The 19,856-nt window shown below is 41.7% G+C and overlaps 1 protein-coding gene across 1 annotated transcript in view; it reads right to left on the reverse strand.

The window, feature by feature from the left end:
* The window catches only part of LOC143358252 (uncharacterized), a 37,862-nt gene that overhangs the window by 9,951 nt on the left and 8,055 nt on the right, over positions 1–19,856 (reverse strand). The window lies entirely within an intron of this gene.

Below are 19,856 nucleotides of genomic sequence, written 5' to 3' on the forward strand. Positions count from 1 at the left end.
GCGAAGAGCCTAGGACTAATTACTTTTTTGTCTATCGGTCATTATGTATTTGTAGAATATTATGTTGTACAATTTGGTTGTGTAAGTTTTTGCACAACTTCAGTTTCCGTACATTAATTTCGATAAAATATTCATTATCGTTAATTTCGATATTTTTTGTATTATTAAGTGGGAGATTACAATTTAAAAACCCAAGAAAAAAATCGCAAGAAGTAGCAACAGTCATCCGTTTCGTTAAAAATAAACGGAACATTCCAAGCCACCGATAGTCCCATGCAAATTGCGAGTGGAAAAATACACGTGTCCGACGGCGATTGCTACGGAAAAGAAACATGTTGTCGCTTACATGTTAATATCCCTAAGTCCGACGTGTTCAGCCAGGGAACAGCGTGTGAAATATTCAGGAAAACGTTGACGCGTTGCCGAAGATAAGGGGATCAGAAAATGTGCGGCGTACATGTTTAACGAAACGTAAGAAGGAAATGATATCGATCCAGGCAGATCGAATCGCGGTAAGATAATGAAAACCTTTCGAGACGAAAGTACCACTATGATAATAGCCCCGCGGTGTGCATCGGCAACGATGAAACACGTAAGCTGCTAACCGAGAACACCGGGCACCGGTTCAAGTCATTGTGTCAGGATTGCAATTTCGTGGCTGTGGCGGCCGGGATGGCTCGCAAAGAAACTGAACGATGAATAGAAAGGAAGAAAGCTGGTCTTAATGCGGCTCGCCGAACAACTTCGTCAAATTTTCATATATTTACCCGGCTAAACTTATGCAACCGGCGGACTTCACTCGTTCAACTTTTCCACACCTTCGTTTCAATCTTCACATTCTATTTCGCTCCATCTCCGTATTTAACCTCTGCCCGCATTATTCTTTCCACGGCTTAATACGTTATATACTGCGCGAATTTTCCGAGTTTTATCCGTTTCCCTGGGCTTATTTATCGGGTCTCTGACGACTCCAATCAAATTTCTGTACAACAATTTTCGCTACTGCAATGCACCGCGACAGCAAACATTTTTCTTTAACTTCTTCGGATTTGCAGTCTCGGATTACCAGACTGACAAAAATATCGTAGACTGCGGATAATTATGAAGAATAAAAATGTTCTGTATCGATCAGAAGAAACAGAAGTTACATAGAAGCGTATCACAGTTGAAAATAATATATCCTTCAATTTGTTCACTGGTTTAAATTTTCCCTAGTCCGCGGTGTAGTCGTTAATCTTCGTCCGCAATAAAAGTATCAAGAGCCTCCGTTCTTCGCAAACGATCAAAAATTGCGAGCGCTCGGTTGCCAAGTAAAAAAATGACTAAAATCTCTCGAGATAGCCAGAGGAGAGAGGGTTCTCCGATGGCCTGGGACTATTCCCGGCAGCCCTAAGACGCCGTTTTCCATGCTGGTAATGGCCGAAAGAACCGCGTGGTCGACCGCAGGAACAAAAACGCGCCTCTGTCTCTGGTCCGGTGGCCGTGGTCGGCGGTTTCGCAACGTCGAGTCGGGAATCGTCTCCGGGCTTGGCCGGCCCGAAAGATTATTGGGCAAATGGTCGGGCCGGCCGACACGTGCAGCTCGCCGGGTGATGCCCGATGGCTTCTCCTGCACAAACAACACGCTCGTCGTATTGATTCGCGTGCGGCCGTACAATGAGCGACAGACAGCCCCCGATGTATACCGTGTATCCGTTAATATTTTCCGGGTGCCGATACACCGGCCCGAGACCGACGGAAGCAAACGCGAGAGAGGACTGTGAGATGAAAGCCGATGCAGAGAGCAGAGCCAGCCAGCAACGTCGCGTCGATACAAGCGGACCCGACCCTGACCAGACCCCGAAATAAAGGGAACAGAAGCGGAAAGAACCTTAACGATGAAGAGAGCAATCCTGGACGCCTTTATATTGCGCAGACACCGTCCGCGGAGTCTCGAAAATTCTTCTTAGGTCTGACGTTCGAAGAAAAATATAGAAAACGTTCCACCGAAAAAATTCGTTGTATCAACGTAATTATAGCCCTCGGGCTGAACGTGTTTGAACGTCTTTGCCGATAGAAAAATGAGTATGTAACATTTGGTACGCGTTTGCCTTGAAAATACACAATTTATCACTTATCTGTTATTTGAATCTGGTAACGAGATACAATGATTCCACGAGTGAAAATAAATTCGAAGTGTGCAGTGCAATATTTTCATAAAAAGTTTCCTCTTTGGGAAAAGCGAATTCGTAAGTTTACCGCGGTTCTGTCTGATTTGCACAGTATGAGAGAGTAACGCGCGTGCGTGTTGAGTCACGTGACCGACTGGGCAGGTCCACCGACCCCGCCCCGTCACGTGGCGCTGCGCTATTCGCTGCGGTCGACGCTGGGCGTGTCCTCGACAGAAAAATCAACTTTCTCGGTGTCTCGGGCAACTTATTATTTAAAAAACGGATTCTATACACTGTAAACCCTCTCCCACGTGATTTAACCTAGCAAATAAGTTATACAGAACGTTCTATTTAAAGTATTCTGTAAATTGTCTTTTCATCCCGAACCCGATAAATTTCTCCCGTCAGTTCTTTTAATTCTTGGGGCCAATGTACGGAATTGGATTGATGCGACGGATGCGCCGGGTCTTTTTTCGACAATTCCGGCCGGTGTGCCATATGCGGCGCTTTTTATCCAGGAACGGCTGCTATCTCGGGGATTATTTTCGAGCGCATTGGTTTATTATTCTGCTTTCACGATTCGCGCTGGCCAGAGGAGAGAAAAAACCGCTGCCCGCCGCAAAATCGTGCCACGACGAGACCGAGGGAACTTTAATTCCGGCGGAGGATCTTGCGGCCGGGTACCCTCTTCGCTTTTCCCTCTTTTACTACTACTACTACTACTACTACTACTACTTCTTCTTCTTCTTCTTCGTGGCGGCGGCCTCTCGGAGAAAAAGAAAAATTTCTCTTTTTCCTCTCTGTCCCGTGTCAAACGCGCCGGTATTACGGGAAACGCGGCTGACAGACGCTGAACTTTGAGAACACGAGTTACACCACGAGAGCTTGCGAGACGGGATTTGAAGCTGATAGAACGTATTAAGAGTGACGCGGGGAGCAGACTGACGTCTCCTTTGTAGAGTCACGCGTTTATAAACTAGTTTCGAAACAGGAGTTAAAAACTCCTCGCATTATGTCGCGTCGCGCACCGCCGCTTAATTGTGTCTTACACGGTTACCCTGCAAACAAACTGCGTTAGTTTCGCAGCTCCACCGTCTGCGTTCCTAACTTGGTTAATCGTTGCTTAACAGATGCTGCGCCAATTGTGACGCTTCTTTGCATTTCAGCAATAAACGTGCTGCGAAGTGAAACACATTTCAAATCGGGGGCAAAAAATGCATTCTTTCGTAGTTTTATACGATGCAGTGCGCAATCTACAAAAATGTTACTACCCAAATTTTCAGGAGTTCTAAGAATTACTTGAATTATGTTGAAATTGTATAACCGACTATCTTTACTATTAAAATGTTCAAAGCAACCGTGCTAACTTTTTCAAGTGTTCAGTGTTCCTTTAAACCAAAGATTTTAATCCAAACGAAAATTTATGAACTTTCTGCGAGGACTATATAATTTTAAATTATTTGCTAACTTTTCGCATTCCATAAATCTGAATAAAAATCGATTTGTAACACTGTCATTTGTAGAGCGTGTCATTTCGATACACATCGATGCACCTTGCTATTAAAATGCATTTAGTGAATTGTGAAAAAAAAAAACCGTTCGTCGAACGCGTGGATTTCGAAACGTTTCCGGACGATGAATGAACGGAACCGTTCCGGAATCGCGTTTGCGAGGTGCGGAAAAATGCCGCGGTCTTTCTAGAATCGCGAGAACCATTTCCGGCGAGCGCTGTCAATGGGCAGCCCCGGTGTTCGTATATTGTTTATACATACTCGCGCGGCGTCTTATTACGTCCTCATTTCCCAGGGCTGCTCTCCGCGCGCGCGCTCGCCAGGACTGTATGAGTAATTAAGGAACGTGCAATTAGAGACATTCTACCCGAAATGAGTAATGAGTTTCAACCGGTGGATGACACAGGTAACGCAAACACGGAGAATTCGCGAGATTGAAGCGCACGGACAGGCTTTCGCCTGTGTGCGGACGTCGCGGCTCGTGTCTTGTAAATGGACATTGCCGTAATGTCATTGAACCCCTCGGGCTAATTGAAAGTGCCACGTCGAAAGAATCGGTAATTAGAAGCCGTTCCAATCCAATCTGACGGCGTTTCTTTCCATGGACACTTTTCCCCCCTGTCAAATCCGGTCGAATCTTTTTTCCCAGTCCCAATTCACAAAAGAAAAAAACAGACGATCTCCGTGATGTTTCCCAAAGAAAACTTGGACTTCATTGTAGTTCCAATACAGAATATAAACAAATTTTTCTATCCAATTTTTGTTAACCTCGAAAGCGAACGCCGTGCGTATTCAGTATCAGCAGAAATTAATAAAAATTCATAGAAAAATTATTTCATATTCTGGACACTAATTCCCTCATTCGCCAGTGCATAATTTTTTCCAAAAAAAAAAATACCATTCGTGAACACTACTCGGGTTTTTTGAAAGCCGTAAAGACCACGTGAAATAATTCATCGAATGAATTCGCACTAGCGCGAACAAACAAATTATGGTGCATAATTGCCGGTTCCAGCCGCAAGTTTATGAATAAAATTACATCGTTACTCACTGGGGAGCCTCGAATTACATCACAGTCGGGTAACGCACGAATGAATGAGATCGATACGCGTTATCAAATCAAATTTTCGACGGGGCAGACTTCGTTGCGGATAATTTTCACGCGAGGAGACGATTGTTTACTAATACGTCATCTGAATCGGCAGAGTGTTATGTCACTCGAGATAAGGGGGTCTCGGGAGCGATACTACGGAAGAACACATTCGCGGTGTCGTTTTGCAGCGAGCCACCGTCGCGTTGGGAAATTTGAAAAATTCCTGTCCGATCGACCTTCGCGGCTCCCAATTTCCTCCCGGCTGAATCACCTATATTTTATTGCGCGGCTATAAATCATATTACCGGCGGATCCGTTCGCATTATTCACCGCGTGGCGCGCGTTGTGAGCTGCATGCACAAGTTTCGCAAGTTTTATATTCTTTTTTTTTTCGTTTCCTCTCCACGACCGACCCGTGGAAAACACGTCCGTCGCGTATTTTCGCGGGTGGATGACGGATATCCGCGTTTCTAAAAGCCTGCGATCGCACCGACGGCGCGGCGTTCCGCTCGTGCTTGTTCCTCTTAATTTTCTGCTGGAACAACCTTTTCGCCCGAATTTGAAATCTAAAGGAACGCACAGGCAACGAAATTCTCGAGGACCTCTTATTAGACTGCAACATTTTTGTGCAAAATGAAAATGTTCTAAAACGATCTTAAGAAATGTATTTTTCCTCCTTCAATCTTTTTAATTAATAATTTCCATTCACAGCCTTCAGACACAGACTTAAGATCCGCCTTGGTCTTGATCCGACGGGTCTTAAGTCTGTGACTAGACTGGACACATTTTTTGCTCTGTATTATCGATATCATGAATTCTGACGTTATTTTCTAGTGCGCGCTGCTCTCGATTTCATCCAGAAAACTCATCCAATCGCATAAAAATGCTTGGATTCCATGGCATGCACATCGTCAATTTTTGGCCTACTTCTAACGCTTATATTACCAAATATCTGCATAATCTCGGCAGCTCCTGACAAGCGCGCACTAGATTGAACCTTCCTCTTTCGAATGAGCCCTTTACCAGCGACAAAATATTCTTAAATAAGGACGAAAACTTGAGGCATGTAAAACCATTTTTTGACGGTAATGTAGTCACTCTACCTTATCGCGAATCTACGAAGACCGGGCCCTTTTCGCGGACGCAAATGCTATAGCATTCATTTTCATAGTGATGCAAAATGACGTGAATGCTATAGCATTAAAATTTAAAAGCCAATTTTTATCCATTTAATTTTATACAACCTTAAGTTTTTGTAATTAATATACATTTCAAATTGAAATTTGTTTTTGTAATTAATATACATTTCAAATTGAAATTTGTTTTTGTAATTAATATACATTTCAAATTGAAATTTGTTTTTGTAATTAATATACATTTCAAATTGAAATTTGTTTTTGTAATTAATATACATTTCATTTGTCATTACTAATAACAGTTAACTTATTATTATTGTTTATTTCTAATCAGATTTCGGATAGTACAACTAGTTTCAAGGGAAATTGCCTGTCTATTTTTTCAGCTCACTGAAATTTTTACTGTCCGTGAACGCGTTAACAGGTCAAAAATAGTGTAGCAACAGTCTCAAAATCGAACACAGTAAATGTGCCTCGTTTCAGCCCCTACTCGATAGTAGTATTTTTTTATTTCAGTATTTTTGTGAAAAGCTTTCTTCCCGTTAATTTCGTTTTAGCATTCCTTCGTGTAACAGCGAAACAGAAAAAGTTAAAGTGATTTCCGCGGGACCATAATGATAATACCTCGCACTGGGCAAGCAGAAACGCTCGCATAGTAATCCCCGGTTTGCGCAAGAGGTTTGATTTTTGTTGGTTCCATTTCAGAAGAATTTCTTCGCGCAAGCTGCGGGAGGAATATTGTAGAAAAAGCTGGAATGGCTTGCTGACGATCCGGAATAGTAATAATGGTACCCGCATGCTGAACTCGCATAGCAAGCCCCACATTTTGAAAGGGGCAGAGGGAAAAGCTAAAAAAAAAACGTACGTTTAGAGACAATAAACTTTGGTTTCTAGTCGTACCTTGTACACATACGCATACTACTCGAGTAAGAATGAAGTATAAAAATGTTTATGTGACATCTACTTTCTTATCTTTATTAGCTTCTACCTTGACATTCTTTTATGGCACATCTTCGTTGCTTTCGAAGCGGATAAATGTAAGAAACATCGTCGTATTTCAGTAACTATCAAGTTAATCAAAATTGTACAGGCTGTGCTAAGTCTTTTTCTTTAATGTTTGGTAGACGTGCATAGTCTTCGGCTACCGAGAGTATATTCAGCTTCTCCCCAGCTTGGTCGAGTTCACTGAATTATTTCGCTTTGTATCGCACTACCGCGAATAAAACACGACTCCGCCGCGCTGTATGTCGTCATGTAAAATTGCATGGGGCGTCCAGCAGTCCTGGCGCAGGAAGCCCAGTGGATAAAGGGGAGTCAGTAACCCGCAGGATAATATTTAGTATCTTCTCCCTGGCCAGATTTCGAGCATTTTCTGGCATGCTCGTTTTTACCTAGGGGAGGGGGGGCAGACTCGTTAGAGGGGGGAGGCAAAGGGGGTTTAAGCTCGGAGGGTTCAACGAAATGTTTCTCCGCGGATATTCTCTCCGGATCTCCGAGCAGCTGTTTCCTATATCCCTGGTTCGTACTCGAGACACCATGTCTCTCCCATGTAGCAATCGCAAAAGCAAGGTCTGTCCCGGCACATTGCAGCCTGCCATGCTTGGCTTATATCCGAGGGCATAACACGCTTCGCGTCCAGAAAGGGAGAGCTAGAAGAACCGGGAGAAACAGAGACAGAGAGACCCGGAACAAGATAAAGAGAGACGGAGGGAGAACAAAGAGAGGTGTATCGTCAATGTCTGTGAGAACGACACCAATTGCAGGCCGGTACGAGTACGCAGAGGTATTCCAGACGAGGTACAAAGTAGATGGCCACGTAAGCGACGCCACGGATCGTTAAACTGAAATCTGTTGCAGCAACCCCGTCCGATGTTGAGGGGTTCAACGGACAGGTTTTTATTTTCTTCAAAGTTTCGGCGACGAGACCGGGTTCTTCTGTCGCTCTTCCCAGAGACAGCACGTCGTCTACCGTCGCCTACCACCACCGTGTGTCCAGTAATTGCGGACGTATCCGCGGATACATTAATATTAATCAACGCGTTCGCCGTAAGCGTCGCACGTGTCACGTCCACGATTTCATAGTTCCCGCAAAGAAAGTCGAATCGAGTTTTTGCACAACTGGCGAGCCATGAAATAGACAGGGTGAACCACGAATCCTGACTACTAGAGATTACTCTGTTATTAGCAGTCCTCCAACACCGGAAGATACGCGACACAGAATTGTAGACACATGCTCGGCTATCAGTGCAGAGGTCATAGAATGTGCTAAACACTCTTTTATTCGCCTGCATTCGTCACCATTTTCAACATCGCTTAAATTAAGGTAAAAGTCGTGTTGCGATACTGATCGAATTCGTCTTGAAGTCCTCTGACAGATAGGCGTAAAGAAATTATAGGTGTATTTACAAAAAATTGAAAGTGATCTTGAAAAATCATGAAAACAATAGTAGACAAACAAATTTTTGCTATAATCACGTGAAAGCTCTCTTGAAACCATGCTATATCTGATAAAAGCATTTTCTATCGGACTGATAATAACAGAGTAATCTCTACTGGTCACGATTCGTGGATCACCCGGTATGTATATATGGTATTGTTCGTATTTCGTTTCATAAAATATTGAAACGACAGGGACAGCTGACGAGATGAGCGACGGCACATCGATTAATGTTACGCCAAGAGAAACTTCGAGTAATATCGCATTTTTTAAACCAAAATCTTCATGTTTATTCAATAATGGGGATACGGTTTCGCAATTATCTCTCTTGTTTATCGTGAATTTTTTATTTTCATTTGTATTGCTCCTGCTGCTTTTGGCTTGATTCTCTTTTGTTAACAACCATTTGATATATCTGAACTGTTACCGCGTATTATTAACGCAATGTTTTATTTGAAAATAATAAAATTCTCTCTAATTATTCCTGAAGGACTCTGTGGTCTTCCGTTCAGAAAGGAATGTAGTAATAATTTATATGTAATTGCGTTTGACGCGGCTAAAATTTGTTCGTCATGGTTAGACTGCGCGTTTTATGCATTTATGGGAAAACTAATTACGTGGAACACAAAATGGAAGAAACATCAAACTATATATTATTGAAGGAAATTAAATTTTTATGCGACTTCCGTTTCTCGCAATCCTCATTTTGCATAAAAACCCGCAGTCTACCGATGGGAATGGTGTATTATGAATTGCAGCTCCTCGTCCCCAAGTTATGGGACACCTTGCAATCAATCGCGCGAGTGTGGATGAAAATAGAAGTACTTCCGGCTGCCGGCGTCGCCGGATTGAAGGGACAGAGGCGAAGATAAATTATTATTGTCGAACTTTCTATTGTTCCTCATTAACGTGGCCGTTATTAATTTCCAGGGTACTGACGAAGACTAATTTTCTCATCCGACTTCCTGACACGAGCTCCTCCGAGATCCGAAGAAACGTGACGCAATCGGACTTTCTCTCTCGGGCTCGACGAATATTTCCGAGGCGAAATTCTTGCTCGGTCGTATGAATTCGTAACAAAACGTTTTCTGGATGATCGTGGTATTGGATTTTGTACCGAGAAGGCTCTTATTTCCTGCACTGTTCAAGTGCGTGCCTTCGACGGAACAGTTATTGGAGACGAAATAAGGAAAAAGAAGTTTCCTGGAGAGAAGGGCGCCTACCCTCTCCACCCCCCATCCACCTCCCACGGGGAGAAGTTTTAACCATACACCTTCTCGATGGAAATATAATAGAAACGTATTTCTCGGAGTTTATGGTTGTCTGTAATTCCGTGGGACAATTTAGATGAGTGGACGAGCACTTTTCTGCTATCCGGCAGCTAGGATCGATCGCATAAATAATACAATACTGCACATTATTTACTGGTGATCATTTAACCCTCTTGTAGCCTTCTATTATCTTTCAAGTTTACCCCCGCGGAACAGAGTTCAACCACCTGCGCTATTACAATGCTTACGGTGGTTAGAACTTCTTCGTTGTTCAGAATTTTCAGAAGAAGAGGGGGAAACTTATATTTGTCATATGCCCGTGCATTCTACGACGACTATATGTGCGACAGGAAAATAGAATTTTATTTCAGCTTAAAAGAAATTACAAACTGTTCAGGTGTTCCATATTGGGTACCACTTTCACAAATTACGGTTTTACCTGTTTTCAATTTTTTACCGTCACCAGAAGTTAACCATAATTAACCATTATTTTGACTCCAGTTTCATCGAAAAAGAAGCATGTCTCTACTCTTGGCAAATGTTAGTCTCGGTTGATCTACTACCACCAGGGGCATGCGAGTTTCGGTCATATAATTTTCCAAAAACTCGGCACGAAACGCGTCTAATTCGGTGTACCTTTAATTTTAAGGAGTATCGTACATTGTGGAACACTGTGCGTTAATATACACAACAATACGTGCCATCAGAAGCGATTCGAGCCACGATAGTGCTCACACGAACCATCGGAGGCACCGTGTAGACACATCGGGCGTATATCCGGCTCGATCGACGTGCTCTCCGACAGCCAAAATGGCGGATGGTTGGTCGGTCGTGCTCGAGGAAACACCGAAAATATCAGATCTTTCTCTTTTTCCCTGTTTCCTTCGGCTACGGTAACGAGAACACTGCCGGTGACGTGACCCGCGATGGGGCTCAAAGAAATAGTATTTATAGGATCGAAATTGAACGAGGCCGCTGTTGAATCGGCGTTGTTTAAATATAATCGAGATACCGCGCTTAATATTTTTAACAGTCTCCCGATGCCTTTAACCGAATCAATCGCTGCTAATTACGAGGTTCGCTGGAATTTCGTTCCTGTTGGCTTCCGATGAGATTCGATTAGGTATCGTAAAGTTCACGTGTTCTGCAACTGTGGTGGATTATTCGAACGTTCCCTGCAACCCTCTACTGTTAATTAATTGAACTTTGAAAATAGAAATTCAGTTTGCTCGAAAATTAGTTCGTTAATCCTTTAGCAGCGGCAAGAAATACCAAAATAAATAGGAATACTAAATATGGATTAGAAGTCACAAGTTTACTGCGGTTTTTACGTCCAATGCAACCCCCTATTGGCAATTAATTGCGTTTTTCAGAAAACTGAGAAACTTGTGGAAAATGTAGAAATTGGACTGTGTTGAGTTTTATTGAAACGTTTGGTGCCTCAGAGAAATGTTAAATAATATTTAATTCGACACAATTATAGTGTAATATAATGAATATTGTATTGTATAGGTAAATGTGTTAGTGTTGGGAATGCACATCCTTGGTCTGTTAAATCCAACAAGATCTTTAACTACTTCAGTAGCTTTGGGAAAAAATTCCAAATAATTGAGGAACAAACGAGTGGTTCCAAGTGGAAATGACGTGGGCAAGATGAGAAAGACTTTTCGTGTATCAAAATAGACCAGCTTTTGACCCCAGGACGACTTCCGCTCGGCTGGAGTCCTGGTTTTCTCTCCGAACCTTCCACCCACACCCTTCGGATTGTATCAAGTTCGAATTAGGTGGGTTTGTGCCGGGCGAGGGATAAAAAATTGTGATGATTATAAAAATACTGCGGTGACCTTGGTGAATAGGGGCGAACGGGCAAATGGCGCGTGACTAACCCAAAAGCAAGATTGATCGACAATTTTTGATGTAGATGTCGCACGGCGCTGGCAAAAATTTGATAATATTGATCGTAAAAGCATTTTATGAGTCGACTGTGATTTATGCGAGCACAGATCTCCGTTGAACTTTAAAGCATGAAGATTGGTCCAAAAATAAAGTCAACCGACGAATACAGAACTGAAGAAAGCACATTATCGATCATGTGAACAACAAGAGCGAACGGTACGGTTGCTAAATTATTTGGAAGAGATTCGATAATTTTAGCAGACTCGCCGAGACAAATCTACCGTTCCGTACCGCCAGAGCAAATACATATTCCCGATAAGCTTTGCTAAATATATTCGACTTTGGCTAATTCTATTACGTTTTTCCTTCTCCGGGCGTTGTAAATTTACGCGCGCTGTAAACGCGAGGAATGGACAATGTGGAGGTAACATTTCAACCGAAGGAGCAATCATTTCCGCCACGAAAGGGCCCGAGTGCACCGGCCAACCGAGAGAGGAGAGAGAAAGAGAGAAAGAGAGGGAGTAACAGTCTTTCCTATTACAAAATCCTGCGTTTTATGGAGGAATAAAATACGAAGATAACTCAGTACGCGAAGGCGCGAGTTCTTTTTCGATGTTAATGACGTCTTGGGGCCCCGGTAGATGGGTTAACAGACTCTGCGAGTCCTCGCAACCCACATCGTGGTTCGGGGATCGTAGCGCCACCATTTTGGTGTCTGATTGATGGTCGTCCTAATGACTCCTTTTGCAAATCGTCGTGGAAATCGTCCATCCTCGTGACTCACTCGGGGGAAAAGCAATATACAGTATATTGTCACCGGGCAACCGGACGTTACTTGCGCGTTACACGAGGCTGGCTTGCATACCGGGTGTCCGAAACCACCGATCAATACTTCTACACCCCAGACACGCTCGCATCTGCCCCAAAATTATTCCACTAATCCATTACCGCCGGCAACAGGTACTAAAATAAATAGAGATAATGAACATAGGGTCAAATATGAACTAAATTAACAGCGGGCCTATGTACCGGGTGTCCTGCAGCACCCTTCAAATTTCTGCCGTCCGAGACTCTTACAATGTAGATCTAAACAATGTATACGTTTTTGCTTGAATTAACTGAATTACGAATTTCCAATGAATTAACAGTGGACCTATGTACCGGGTGCCCTTAAGCACCGATCAATACTTTCATGCCCCAGACACGCTCGCATCTGCCCCGAAATTATTCCGTTAATCCTTTCACAGCTGCAATAACTACCAAAATAAATATAAGCAATAAACGTAAATCGAAATGAGAACTAAATTAACAATGGATCTGTGTACCGGGTGGCCTACAATACCGATTAATAAAAACTTGTTGTGCTAACCCTTCAACACCAGCGACAAATATGTAAATAGAAGTGTAAATTGAGTTAAGTGTATACCAATCTAACAATGGCCCTGTGTACCGGGTGTTCGAAAGCATCGATAGACTCTAATGCTCGAGACACTCACCAAAATTTAAAAGAAGTGGAATACTGAAATACTGAATATAAATTAGCTGAAGTAAATTAGTTGCGGACCTACGTACCGAGTGTCCAAAAACGCCGAACAACCTGAGCCCCCTCTATGAATGTTTAAAAAGCTGTTACGTTAAGCGTTTAGGGTATAAACTATTACGAAAGTTGATTTAGAGGTGAACTCGGAAACTAGAAACTTGCTATAGAGCGAATGTCCGTAACAGAAGGAAAGAATTGCAGAGAATTCAGGGCAGAAAAATAACGAGAGAGGTCTACGCGACCGATGAGAACTCGCTTTCATATAGAATTCGTATTGTTGCGGTGTAATTTTGAAAACTAGAGCACAGCACAGTGATAATTAATGTTTGACCGTAGCGGCACTTGAAACCGGTTCTTTTGTAAAAGAATATGATTGTTCGCGGGCGGACTGCTTTCCAAGTGATTCTTCCACTCTAAAAATACGATTGATGACTAACATGGCGGAGAAGACTTTGAAATTGACGGAGCGTCATTCGAACGGAAGAAAAATGTTCACAGGCTGTATAGACAAAACTTCTTTATTTCTTTGATTGCGACCGGTAGCTTCCTGTTATTCGACGTAGTTTCGTGTGCTTTGCGCATTAGGAACCTGCTGAAAACAGTCCCGGACTCTGCACGGCTCCGCTTCGAAACGCGAAATGTTTGCAAAATAGAGTAAACAAGAACTTTCTTGAATTTTCCGTGAGTTCAGTTTGCGCAGGATGCGTGCTGATATTGAATTATCTTCGGACGTCTAATAACTATACTGCGGGTCTTCGCGCATTTATGGCATGTGTCTAAACTACAGGGAAACGTGTGCGTGTATACAAATTAACAACGCTTCTATTCCATATTTACCAGCAGAAATCGTTTAGAAATATTTCCTCTATTTTAGTCTTCATAAAATCCGACATAAAAATAGGAGTTTGCATAATTATCGAATAATAACATTCTGTAACTTACGTGGTTCATACATTGTTTTAGTATAATAGAAATATAAGAAAATGTGAACATGAAAACTGCTGTAGAAAACGGCGTATAATTATAAAAAAGTTTCTACATTTCAGAGTTTCACTGACGTGAAAATCTTAAGAAATGGATGAAAATGCCACGGGTATTTGAAAAAGTGAAATAAGATACGGAAAATGGTATTAATGGAGTTCGTTCCCGGGAACGTATCATTTCTAGGTCATCCTTTTCCCACAAGGTTCAATATTTCTTCAAGATAAAGATTGGATATATATATATAAGCGATTGGGTAATTCGACATAAAACGAAGAGCATTGTGCTCCTTAGCCGACTTGCAGGCATTTCAACGGATTTATGGTTGGGCAACGAAAGGGAGGCGATTATTACGCAAATAGATAGAATAAGCGGAAAAGTACACGTATTATGAACGTCCGATGCTCGTTTTCTCCTGTCACTGCTACCCGGTGCCTCTAAAAATATGCTACTGTAAATATAAATTCTGAAGAAGCTTTCAGAACGCCGTTGTCGATACGCGAAACCGAAAATTTCGCGACAGCTGAAATGTAAATATACTAAAATATATCTCACGAAATATGATTTTTTTAAAAATGTCAAAAATTTTATCGCGAATTTTACCTCCAATTTGTATCGAGATTTGTAACAATAACCGCGAAATGTTACGACAGGCAACAATAAAATATAATAATGCAGAACGTAAAGCTTTCTAAAATAAAAAAAAACGGAATGTTTTATCGAAAAATTTGCCTCGGTTATTCTAAAAATTCAGTTGAATTTATTACGGAATTTTTGTGGCAAATAAGAGTAAAATTCCACAGATTATTGAGAATTTTATCTTGGATCACCTACGAAGATTATGACAATTCCTATGACGCCTGATCTCTCGATAAAATAATATTATTTATGCGACTGTCGAGTGTGGTAATTTTACAAGAAAACAGAAAAACTTATCCTCGCGTTCGCTTAACGAGGAATATTCACGCGGCAACTTCTAAGAACTCGAAAACATTTTTCTGCTTATTCCGAAGGCCGAAAGTGCAGCAACATTTCCGCCGAAGATTTACGGCGGCCTACAATTTAAATTTTATTCGACGATTAATATCAACCGCGGGGCAACACGGGCTTTTTTTCACCGGTACGTATAAAAGCGGCGAGGATTTAAAAAATTCGAATCTTTATTCGTCGTTAAAACTTTTTCACCTGTGCAATCGTGTTAATCGCCTCTGTCCCGCTCGCCTCGATAAGAATTCAAAGCGCCTTTTTTACAAACGCGAGCGAAAAGGGAGAAGTAGTATAAAAAGGAAGAGAGAGAGAGAGAGAGAGAGAGAGAGAGAGAGAGAGAGAGAGAAGTACACGGACCCAAAGCTCCATAAAAGTCGGTGACTCACAAACTTGTCAGTGGCAACAGATTACGATCAGCCGGCACGGAACGGCCCCCTATTAAGCTCATAACTCGAAGACAAAGTAGAAGAATTCGTGCCGTGTGCTCGGCTCGTTACAACGTAATTAAGCGTCGTTTCACTTTCGCCCGCAAGTTCGATCCTCCCCCTCCCACGAACCCCTTCGCCGCTGAGCAACTTTGTCGACCGGCATCAAAGGTGCACGGGTCCGGCTAATTAAGAGCGCATTTGCGATAGCCGCGTTCCTTCTTTTAATGGATTACCCGAAGATGATACTCGGCAAACGCAAGGCTTACCCTCGCAATCGGATTCCGCGTGATTTCTCGACGAGTCCGTACAAAAAAAATCATCTTGCAACATTTTTTACCGACCACATTAATCTATACACACCTTTGCATTTGAGAGGATTTTTGCTGTTTACCATAAAATTATTTATAATTCTAATAACTTTTTGTTTAACAACGAAGCATTCTTCATCCATACGGAAAATTGTAATGCAGCTGTTTCTGGTGGCAATATTAATATTTACACACACCTTTGCATTTCAGCGGATTTTTGCTGTTTACGATAAAATTATTTATAATTCTAATAACTTTTTGTTTAACAACGAAGCATTGTTCATCCATACTGAAAATTATAATGCAGCAGTTTCTTGTGGCAATATTAATATTTACACACACCTTTGCATTTCAGAGGATTTTTGCTGTTTACGATAAAATTATTTATAATTCTAATAACTTTTTGTTCGACGACGAAGCATTCTTCATCCATACTGAAAATTATAATGCAGCAGTTTCTTGTGGCAATATTAATTTATACACACACACACACACTCAAGATTTTTAATAAGTGTCCCCACGCGCAATAAATCTTCTACCTCCATGCAGACACAGTGCTTCTAACGCGGTTGAAATTTTCCGTTCGTAACTGAAGTTATTGAAATAGTGAGCTATCTCCTCAACGACTGGGTATTTTACGTTGGTCGGAAAAATTGGAAAAGTTTGATTCGCATAATGGTCGTCGCCGACAGTAAAGAGCTGTTGAAAATTTATTAAAGTTTCTCGTTTTTTCGGTTCGGAGGGGGAAAACAAGAAAGCATAAATACCGTTTTAATCTTGGGTTTTTTGTTAATTAACGAAAAGCGCGAACTCGCGCCGATGACCGCAGAGCCTGGACAATGGCACTCGGTGCCGTTAGAATGAAAATGCGAGCACGCTTATTGCCCGACCTAATAAACGGACGTTGATACAGCCATTCGGGCCGTGAAAACGCCCTTAACGAATACATCGAAGTTAAAAAGCGACACGACGATCGGCTATCTCTACGAGACTTTTTTTTTATTATTAACAGAGCTAGACCGGCCGCTCAATATTTCCCAGGGATCGCGGCGCGATTTGCATAAATGTTTACTCGCTCGACGATGTCTCTGCGCGCGTGTACGCGTTTATTTATTACATTAATCGGACGACGCATTACCGTCGACGCGCCGCTCCGATCGAACGAAAAAATACCGTTCGCGTTTTAAACGGTAATTCTAATGGAATTAGTAAAAAAAGCCGCGAGCAACGAGCTTGCTGTTCTCGTCATAATGCCGGCGGAGCTTGTTTAAATTTTGGGGACGTATTTACGCGGATTATTATGAAAACTCGATCTAGATTACCAAATAAAATTTCAGTCATTTTTATTTCAGTAACTATAGATTCAATTTTTTGTGGGGATGATTCGCCCTCATTTTAACATTTTTGTGCAAATTTCAGAATTCTTTGTATTATATCATTTATTCTTTGAAGACAAATGTGTTTACGTTGGCAATAGAAGCTCGCCTATATAATTCATAAAGTTGCAAATAATAAATCATTTAAATAATAATAGATCAATAGATGCTCTTCTTTTACTCTTGAATTTAAGACCTTGATGTACGATTTAGTTAATATTCTTTAAAAAATCCTTATCAACAAAGGATTAATTATTCACTGGATCAAAAAGAATGAAGTAAATTAGTGATTGTACGAGTACAAATAATTTCTATCTGAAATGTCACTCTCCATATTTTGATATTTTTTAATGTAAGGAAAAGACTGTGGCAAGTATTTGAAAGAGAATAATTTTAGAATCAATTGAAGTACGATTCGTTGAATATTTTAACATGCAACACGCAAGATTAATTACTTTAGTAGGACTCGCCTATTCGGGCCAGTTCACTTCTAAAGGTAAAGCAGAATTATGATTTATATCTTTGTCTTTACGTTTGCAAGTTGTTTTGCAGCGGAAGAGCCAATTCCTTATTTCGCACAATTGTCAACGTAATCCTTTCGTGTTAGGTAAAAGCGCTAGTTACGTCATTGCTCACTGAACGTCCATTGTCTCCGGAAACGGAAATTATCATGGAAATTTATAAGTTTCTGCGATTCGTTCGGCCGAACAGTGAAGACTGAGAAATGTAGCATAACTAGTATTCGTGTGTTCAACTATTACAATGAGTACCGTGACTTTCGGTTTATCATTATTGTTGCTCGACAACCTTGCCGCTCCGTTTAATCCGCCAATTTTTCCATCCGTGATCGTCGTTTCAGGTTTCAGTCGTCGTGGAAGTTTATTATTCACCGCTTAAAAATAGGTGTAATTGTATCCTAACTGACTGACAATGATCTTGAATTAGTCATTGTGTAATTGGCCTCGAAACTGGCTTTACTAAGCAATTTTCTACAAGCATTCTCAATTCAAGAGATATTGAAAATATCAAGTAAAAATTATAAATTTTTCTATAAAATTCTGATCCCTATTAAATGGATCGAATTCGCTAATGTGTAAACTGGATTCATTCTACAGTCATGGAAATTTATTATTCACGGCTGGAAAATAATAATAGCACCAGTAATTTTATCCTAACTCACTTACAATGATCTTGGGTTAACAATGCTGTAACTGTCTTCGAAACTGGCTGGACAAATATGCTTTTTACGAGAATTTCGATGATGGGATTTCTATGGTACTGCGACCTCTTGAAAATTGAAATTGCCAGTTCGCAGGCCGTTAATAAAGAGGCGATCGTCGCGGGCGAATTAGCGAAAGGAACCATAAATTCAACGGCGGAGCGGCATCTCGATTCTAATCAGACTATGGCTATTAACATTTAATACCCGCATCCAATCGTTGCTAGATACGAACAGCCGTAAATTCGCAGGGATCGATCGATACGTCCCAACTGATGTGCTCGAGGGGTGGCTTCGAAATCATTTCTGGGGCTCCTCTTCTTCGAGGACATTGATTTTGTTGCTCGGCCCTCCCCCGGTTGCCTTTTGCCACGGAAAATGCACAACGGCCGACGACTCCGACTCGGAAATTTTTTCATGAAAAATGCTTTTGTAAACCGTATCTGATCTCCGGGAAAACTCGCGGAGGATCTCGGACGTCATCCCGTAGATCTTCCACGAATTTTCCGGGCCAGCGAACCTCTACACATAAATAAGTCTGGTATTTGTTATCTCCAACCGTGCGGCCATTTGTTAAATAAAACTTGAACCTCGTTAGCCGCGCTTCGCAAGCACAATTTAAATATTATAAAAATTCAGCGGGCATAAAATTGAAAATTAAAATAACGTGGCTATCGCGCCTCAATGCGAAACCAAAAGCAGACGTGCACACGAGCATACTCGGTTACATACAAAGAATCCCTGTTATCGGCTAGATAAACAATAATCGAACTTTGATCCTGACGCCACATTTATTCAGTAACACGTGTATTTGCAAAAACCGCGTCGAGAGCGTTGCATTATGCAGTATTTTTCCATCGAGGAAAGAATAAATATAAATAATCAATTAGAGAACGGAACGACCTAGCCGCGGTTTTCGCATTTTCTTTTTGCACTCCGTTAAACGCGAAATAGTTTTTTATCTTACGTAAAACCTGAATTTTCATGACGAAGAAGAAGCAGCAGAAGCCGATGCTTCAGCCGAGAAATGATTCATTCGTCGTCGCCGGGCGTCTCGCAGACAATATAGCGTTCCTCGAGGATTATTTTGCGTTAATTAACTTTCCTCGCCCGTCAAAGAAGCATGTAAAAAGCACTCCGGAGGCGCTCGGTCACGAGCGCACGCCTGGAACATAAACCTAAATTCTAAAGGCTCCCTTATTCCTCTTGCTCGTACTCTCCCCCCACCCCCCACCCCGTTATCTTCTATTTAATGTACCGATACGATCTCGAGCATACTTCTCATCGTCCGTTCGATTTTGCGACGTGTTATCCATGCTCCAAAAAAATTTTTTATTGTGCCTACACGCCGCTGAGAGAATGCCTCCATTGAAACAACAACTCTGCAGGAAACTGGAACGGAAATCCAGAACGCTTTAAAGGAATTTCTAACAGAAAAAAAAGAACCGAGTTTCTCTTCCCGCTACAGGGAAAATTGTTTTTCAAGATTTTTATGCTACCGGTAATCCTGCACTTCTGTGAGT

The sequence above is a fragment of the Halictus rubicundus genome, chromosome 10 (assembly GCF_050948215.1).
Source record: "Halictus rubicundus isolate RS-2024b chromosome 10, iyHalRubi1_principal, whole genome shotgun sequence".
Classification (NCBI taxonomy): domain Eukaryota; kingdom Metazoa; phylum Arthropoda; class Insecta; order Hymenoptera; family Halictidae; genus Halictus; species Halictus rubicundus.